Below are 9,089 nucleotides of genomic sequence, written 5' to 3'. Positions count from 1 at the left end.
ATTAAACAAAACAAAATCTCAAGGTATTTAATACTTGCTATAAATACTTTGGTGACTACATTTTACTTCCCAAGAGAATCTGGGTCATGATCTGCATTAAAAACTCATAATTGCATGATTCTAAATGTAGTCAGCAGGATGGTTGTTGGGTCATTAATCCACGGAATGCCTTGCTATCCTGTTAAAATATATAATTTTGGAAATAAAATGCTTAGTTTGGTCATTTTTAGATTACCTTGGCTTTATCTGCAGAATGGTCCACCACAAGCCCCTTACAATGGGCTTCAGTTATCTCATCTTTAAAATAAGTGATGCACTTGATGATAGCAAGAGTCCATAAATATGAATTCTCAATACACACGCTAATTCTAGCTAAAATCAATGATAAGAAAACTCAGAAGCTCTCCAATAGGGTTGAGACAAACCATTCACTGCTACCTTTCTTTGGGCACATTAAAAAGTAAGTAGCTGAAAATGAATCACAAGTCTCTGAATTACTGGTGGGGACCCTTCTTCTACTTACCTGTGTTACAGAAAGTAAATGTGGTACCTTGAATACCTGATGGGCTTTAATATTCGTTTTCTTTTTGCCCATGTAGGTAAACTGCTTTCAAGAAGAGCAGCTTATTTTAAAAGTATAAACCACTTCAGAAAGAGAATTCACTTTGCTCTTACTCCTGTCAAGGCTTTGTCAACTTAACGAGAAGGCATGCTCATAAACAACTTGCCATCTGGTTAACTGAATTTGTCAAGGAGTATTAGGACTCGAAGAAGGAAACAGCACAACAGAGAATGAGAAGCACCATTTCCCAGGTTCCAGCCAATGATTGAGAAAATCTGGGGGATCCTGTAGGGATGCTTAAAATAATTGCATCATAAGAGAAATTTGTTACAGAGTAGTGGCTCCCTACTTTGGGAATTCTTTTGGTTTCATTTCCATTTTTATCTAGCCACAGGAGACACTTGTCTTAACACAACGATCATTTTGATTGTCTTTTTCTTAGACATTTTTATTTTCATATAGAATTAATAAACTTGGTTTCACTTGGCTTCAAAGAATTGAATGTTAACTATTTTTGGTTATTGTACGCTGTGTTTTTAAATTTTCACTTTTAGGGTATATTAGGGCTATTTACTGAGAAATTTGATAGTCATCACATAAGGGAAAAAGTCAAATACTGATTAGTCAAGATAGGTTTGCTGTAAACATGGAGCAAATTTTGGGCCTTGTATGTGTTCATGTACATCATTTATATGCATAGAATTAAACAGTCAGAGGTTATAACGTGAAGTTAATTTCATTCCACGTTGTTCAACAAGTAAGGAACACCTTTAAGCTCAGTCTCACACCTTCCTAAAATGATAGTCCTATCTGCGGTGAAATTTAAACTTTGAGCAGAAATGTGAAGTAGGCTATGACGGGTAGGGTTTCCAGAGAAGCATGCAAGAGGCTTATTTGCAAGGACTCTTGTAATCTACAGTGAAACAGATGAAAAAGAAGGAAGGACAGGATAGAGACAGAAGTGAAGCCATTATAAAAACTGAAATGAAGCCTAAACTGAGGCTGTAGCCCATTTGTAAGCAGCACCTTACCTTACAGAGCTGATCCAAGTTGCAGTAAGATACCCAGACCTTCATACCCCTGTGGCTACCAGTCATCAGGTAAGGGTGATCTGGAGAAGAGGACAGAGGTGAATACCCTCTCTTCAGACTCAAGCTTTCTACCAATAGCACTAGAGCACTTCCTGGAGTGCTAGCCACAAAGGCATATCTTGCTCTCCTTAACGTTGCTCCCAAATTTGGGATCCCACTTGGTGGCTGTCCTTCTTAGAGGCCTCTGCTCCAAACCCTTCCATTTCTCCTCTCTCCAATTCAATTGTCTTGTCCCATTCTCTACCATTAGTTGTATGTTGGGATAAGACACATATTTCCAGCACCCTTTCATAATGGCTAGTAGACGCGTCACTTCTTGAAAATCTTGGTAACATGTACTCATTTTGGTAAGGATGCCTGGAATCAAGGGAATGAAGACACTGGTGGCAACTCCAAGCAGAGTGAAGCATTACAGAACAAAGAGTACGAAGAACAGGGAATTTAAACTTCTTTTAAATGAGATAACTATAGGGGTGCACATAGTTAACATTTCTGTTATACTTTTGGGAGATTACATCATGAAAAATTTGCAAATGTGCCTCACCAGCTCTCCCGGAGACACCCACGGGAAATAACTATGCTTTAAATCTTAATTTAATTCAAGCAATAGATGAGTCTACCCAAAGTATGGCAGCATTGGTGGCTCCTTGCTCAAAGCTACATGACTCCTGGACACATGAGACAGCATCTCTATCTGAGGATCTCATGGGAGGGCAGACTGTGAGTACTCATTACAGGAGTACAGGAAAGCACTTAGTTCTACAAGAAGTGCTAGCAAAGGAAAGGAAAGAGGCCAGAAATGACAGGAAGATGTTGGATGTAGTTAATGTAGCTAAGCGACTATTATGAACTAGGCACTCTGCTGGTAACTTTAAATGAATTCTCATACCAACACTATGGTAGATGTTTTTAAAGATAAGAAACCAAATGTTAAAGAAATTAGTTATTTGGCTAGGGAACACAGCTGGTAAGTGAATAAACCAACATTTGAACTCCAAAGCCAGTGTTATTTCCACCATCTTATACTCATATGCCATGGGGATTCTGAACAACTTTTAATAACAGCAGTTCAACTTTCTAGTATTTGGAGGGTTAATATTTTAAACTACTTGTTAATGCTTTTAATAACTTCCTGGTCGAGATGTAAATTTTCTCATATTTTCTAAACTAACCCTGATTATTTTAACTTGTACCCATGCCACAAATGATTTATATGTTTAAATGTGTTTATTCCTATGTCCATAAAACACGTTGCTTCTTTTTCCCTAACAACAACAACAAAAAGTATGTCACACCACAGTTTCCTTGCCTGTACTTTGATCACTCCTCTGTAAAATATATGTGTTTATGTTTTTGATTTGTGTGTGTATGTTTTTGCCTGTTAAAATATTAGTAATGTTGCATAAACATTTTATGTCTTCCTGTCTTCCTTATGCTGTTTTTTTTTTTTACTTTTCAGTTTACATTAGCTTTTTAAAACAGACTCATATTATAGTAATTCTTTCATTAGTAAAATCTATCTTTATTAAAATAAATGATTTCAAAAACTTGTCTCTGAGGTTTTGAATTTCATTCACTATGGAAAATTAGTTAAGATTAATAAGAATGTGTTTTTCCTTGAGGCGACTTCATCTTTGATTTATTTATATTTAACAGTATTAGGGATGTTTCTGAACTGCTAGGTAGAATTCTAATGTTTGAAAAAAATACTATTATATAATTTTATAATATTTACTTTGATAAATCCGTTTTTAAATGCTATTTTGGTCCTTTATAAAGGTAAAGTAGTACTTAATTAACATCAAAAAATAATTATTTTACTATTTTGATTTCATTTTATTAAATTCCCTTTCTAGAATTAATGGACTTTTAAAATTTCATAACAAAGAGCTAATGAGTGAGAATCATAAATAACAGCTTGTAAAAAAAGGTAAACACGTAGAGGTACCTCAGTCTGAGCCCCAAGGATGACTTTCCAACTATACAATTAAAAGTCATTCATTTAAATTCCACATATAAGTGATATCATATGATATTTGTCTTTATGGGAAAAGAATCTAAAAAAAGAGTGGATATTTATATATATATAACTGATTCACTTTGCTGTACACCTGAAATTAACACAACATTGTAAATCAATTATACTCCAATAAAAATTAAAAAGTCCTTCACTTAAAATATCAATCATTAGTGTGTTATAAATTGGAAAGTCGGCATTATGTAACATCTTTAATAAAACAATATATCATTATTCAATTCAGGTGTATGGTGTAATCAAATAAAGGTATTGTTTACTGGCGGGGATTCTTAGGCAACCACGTCAAGGCTAAACATTTTGAAATTAAGATCCCATTATTACCTGTTAAGCAGTGGTTTTATAAATATATTGAAGGTCCTGAAAAAAAGTAATTCCTAATTATTCTAAATGCCTTGTCCTGTAATTTTTTTAGACCATAAGTGTATAGTTTTTCAAGGTTTAAAGAGTAGAAGTGGCAGAGTCAGTCCTAGAATCTGTTCTATTTCATCTAAAATAAACCACATTTATCAATCATTGTTTTCCTGGGTGTTCTTCTCATAATTAACTTTCTGTTGACTATTTAAAGTTTAATAGCTATTACATAAAAGGCCTGCAAAGATATAAGATGCACTCAATATTTTAAGAAACAATCTTGCTTTATACAATTGTTACTGTAGGGAAATCTATCTTTGATACTTTGTATTGAAATTAAGTATTTTATAAGTGTGTCTACTTAGTAATAGTGCTTGAATTCCTCTGTTTTGAAGGAAGGGTAATTGAATTAATAAGAATGAGTTTTGTTCCACTTTCTTCCCTTTTCATTCATTTGCATTTTTCAGCAATAATGGTTATGAATGAATCCCTGTCACTGCAGTGAACGCTGGAAAAAAATGATCTCATTGGCTCCTCAGAAGTTTTAGTACCCATTTCACATATGAAGAAACTGAGACTCAGGGACATTAAATGATATCACACAGATACAAAGTAGGAGTGCCTATGATCCCACAACTCCTACTTTTAATGATTGTCCATGTTGCTTCTCAGACATACTGAGTTTACTATCATCATAGCTAATGAGGGACATGTCAGTCTTTGTGATAAAGTTAATGAAACTGAGTGAATGCTCCCTGTTTTTTAGTCCATACACATCTTTCTAAAATTTATAAGAACATAGGACATAAAGCAGCTCAATGAAATAGAGCTAAACTTCACGGAAAATTAACAAGGATGAAACTGAATTTAGAGTTTAAAGATCTTAAGAAATCCACCAAACTCTGATGCTTTCAAATATAAGAAACAAGCCAGAGAGATTAATGGTCTTACCCAAGATGCAAGAGAGACCTGAGCTATGTGGCCCAACTTTTGAACATTAATTCCATATATTTTCAGAAAGTAAGTGACATTTATTGAGCACTTGGTATGTGTCAAGCATGGTGCTGTATTATTGTTGCTGAGGTAAGTTTTGTAATTACCCTTTGTACAGATGAGGAAATTGAAGCATAAACATATCCAGGGCCCAACATTAGTATGGGTTGCCACAAAGATGAATCTAGCTCTAGATAGCTTTGAACTCAGACTGAAAGGGATTCACCACCCTTCAGTAATTTAGCTCCTCACCCAATAGGCTGTACAGAAACTGCTGGTCTCTATCAGATGTGATTGGCCTCCATTACAAAGCAACTGGTTTTCCCTTACTTCAGAAATACTAGAGGAGCATCCTGTATTCCAACTAACCAGGGCCGCTATGTAAAATATTTAACAATAGAAAGAGCTGTGGGCCAATCTATCAAAACAGATCCCGGGGGATTCCCTGGTGGCGCAGTGGTTGAGAGTCCACCTGCAGATGCAGGAGACTCGGGTTCGTGCCCCGGTCCGAGAAGATCTCACACGCCGCAGAGCGGCTAGGCCCGTGAGCCATGGCCGCTGAGCCTGCGCGTCCGGAGCCTGTGCTCCGCAACGGGAGAGGCCACAACAGTGAGAGGCCCGCGTACCACACACACAAAACAAACAAACAAACAAAAAACAGATACCGGCCCAAACAGAATAGAAATTGGCTATAGACCATGGGATTGGTAGGACTGACTTACACCTACCAAATAATTGCCCTGAAACCAATTAAACTCTGCAGTCAAGGACTGGAATATAAAGTATTTGCTTCCCTTAGCATCCAGATATCTGATCTTCTGTATTTATTGATCAAGGAAACGCAGGATTAAAAGGAAAATAATGCTAATATAGACCCCAGTGAGTGAGCTGCTTTGAGACTATTTTAACTGCGATGAACAGAAAGTGTACAGAAGGAAAAAAAAAACCACAACCCAGCTGAAGAGGATGCATGTTTCTTAATTACAGCTAGATTATGAAATCAAGAATGGTATTGATTGCAAAAAGGAACTATGTGACAGCTGGTAGACTATCACATCTGCATTGCAGAGCCATTAAAGAACTCTTCCATTTGGTTGCTACCTTCCCCACTATCAATAAAGTGTGGATGTAGATGCCACGGCTTGTGGTATAGTAGAATGAAATAAAACTACATCATTTAACATTACAGATCTTTGAAACAGAAAGTTAATACCTTGATCTTTTTAATGTTTCAATTGCCCAGTGTCTTCTGAACACTCATTCTTATACTCACCCATTTGAAACGTTTCCTGATTTAATTTTCAGCTATAACCATGCCTACATGTCCTCTGCAGATCAGAGAAGAAATAACTACACTACAAAGAAGTCTATTCTCTCTCCGTTCAACTGTGCTGTTCAATGGATCCCACTCACCATGAGACAAAGGACCTGGTATTGTTTTGTGTTACCCTGTGGGATCTCACTTTCCCCAACTGTTCCAGAAAAAAAGAATAGGGAAAATGAAAAGCTCCCTGTCAAATTTGTGTTGAAAATGGTTGTACACAATGATGTGGAATTTTGGATGCTAACTACATTTACATAAATGATTCCTGCATATAATTCTGATCCTAATACTCAAGAAGCTTGGTTTCATCATATAAAGTTGGCAATATGTCACCCCGTGCTTGTGAATTGGGTTTGCCTGAAACATACATGGTGCTTGATGTCATTTATTCAGACTCAGATAATGTGTTAACTTCTATACCTGCTTTCAGTTCTGACAGCGATCATATGTGTTAGTCTTCACTGTCTCCATTCAAGGTAAAAGAAACCGATGACCCTAAAGTGTAAGTTATTAACAAGGCCAATTGGCTGGTCAATGGCAAAGGCAGATTTCCAAAATAAGTCAGCCTCATTCAAGTTTCAATAACCACTACTCTCTACTGCATCCTTCTTTATGGGAATATCATTTCTAGGAGAGACTATTTATTCTCTTGGTAAAAACCAAGATAATACAATGTGAAGGTTTAAGTGATATATGCCGTATTTTTGATATAGGGTATGACACAGTGAATAATGACTGTCCCTTTTGATACTGCTGATGGAAACAACAAAAACAAATCTACCTCTGCTTTTTACATGTGAAGAATTCATTTTGACTAGCAAACGGTCAAAATGTTTTCCTCAATTGGACTTTGTGTCTCCCCATACTTTGCATACTTTTCATGATGGTGACATTTTGTTGCAAGACGATTTTTTAAGATAGCTCTTTATATGCCTTTTGCAAGCTGGCTCAGTTTTGAGGTTGTGTGTAAATCGAAAAAAAGGATATTCTTCAAATCATTTTAACAGTTCTCTTAGCCTTCCCTGTGGGTGTAAATATATCCTGAGTCCATCTCAAGCTCCCAAATCAGATAAATGTGTGGCTATCATATAATCATAAAAACAAAATTTCTGTAAAATATAGCAATGGGTAACCAAGAGATGTTAAAGAAAATATATGATTTGCTTCGAGCAAAGCTTATTGTTCATGATTCACAATTCTATAGCTCTTTCTGAGGTTTGAAGAGAAATTATCCAGCCACAGGAGATTGACAGGGTAGCTGTTATTTGCGGCGATGCTGTGTGTGGAGAGCTGATCCCACAGGGAGCCTGATGTCACCATGGGGCCCCCTGTGCTCCAATCACACTTTCTCCAAAAGCACATACAGGGCAGCTGCCAGGGGCTGGACACCATACTCAACACTGGATGAGATACAATTGACAGAATATGTGCTCTGTCTCTCCTGGAGTATAGTCATGAAACAGACCCATGAAAATTTACAGTGCATGGGTGCCACAAATGAAAGTATTTTAAAGTTAGATTAACTGCACAGAGAGGTCAGATCATTAACAGGTATGATTCAAGAAGCTTTCCAAGTGTTGGGGGGTGGGTGTATATTTGAATTGTATCTTGAATAGTCAACCAGACAAGGAACTTGAGATCTCTTAGAGATAGACTGAAAGATTTTCATTCATTTTTTAATTTAAGATATATATCTAACCTAGAGCACATAATGAATGAGGAGGAAATACTGGTAAGGAATACCAGGCAGCAACGGGTAGTAGGACGCGTATGTCACACAAGGAGTTTGACTTCTCTCTTAAAGTAATGATAATGGAATATTTTGAAATTGAGATAGTGTCACAACAAGCATTTTTTATAGATTACCCTTTGTCCTGCAATGTGTACACGAGGCTGAAGTGGGAACAGACTGAAGGAAGGGTCTTAACCATGTCAGGGTTAGGAAGCTGAGAAAAGAAAACACATTTGAGAGCGTGTGTAAGTGCCAGAACTAGTACTGTTAGCTGATTATTTAAATATAGGTGCGTGAGCGCTCCAAGAAGTCAAAGAGTGTGGGGAATGGCCTAGGCTGTGAGTTGAATACCAGTAGCTTCCAGGAAAGATTTTTGATGATGCAAAGTTAAGTCTCCTGGAAAACTGTCTCACTCAGCGCCAAAACTTACCAGGCCTTAGCGAATATTTGCTGAATGAAAACAAAACTTAATTACCCAAACCAGGGAGTTTAACAGACCCTCTGATCTATCACATTTTTATATTTGATTAGAAAAAGATGGACCCATTATGGAGGTTTATTATGTCAAATGATAAGAATCCCCCTAAGGGTACATTGAAATGTTCATCTACTTTAGACTTCATACCAAGAACCTGGACAGACGGGATCATCAGTTGGTGTGTGTCCTACGGTGACATCCAGTTTGGAGTTTAACAGTAAAAATTCTTTATCCTTAACTTTCTGTATAACTAATGAGATAAAGCTTGTATAATATCCTCTAAAGCACACATTCTATATTTGTGCTATGAAATAAAGGTATAAATCCAGAAGCCAGTTTGCTAACACCCTAATAGATTCTTATCTGTGAGCATCTTCAGCAGGATTTACAAACTATTTAGAGCAACCTCTCAAGTATGAAACAAATTCATTACTAAAAATAACCTGACTCAAGTTTTTTTAATAGTTCTCTCAGCTCACCCCATGGATATACACAGAGCTTGCTCGATTCCATCTGAAGC

Source organism: Globicephala melas, chromosome 2 (genome assembly GCF_963455315.2).
Source record: "Globicephala melas chromosome 2, mGloMel1.2, whole genome shotgun sequence".
Lineage (NCBI taxonomy): Eukaryota > Metazoa > Chordata > Mammalia > Artiodactyla > Delphinidae > Globicephala > Globicephala melas.
The sequence above is the reverse complement of the archived record's forward strand: the minus strand, read 5'-3'. Positions refer to the sequence as shown.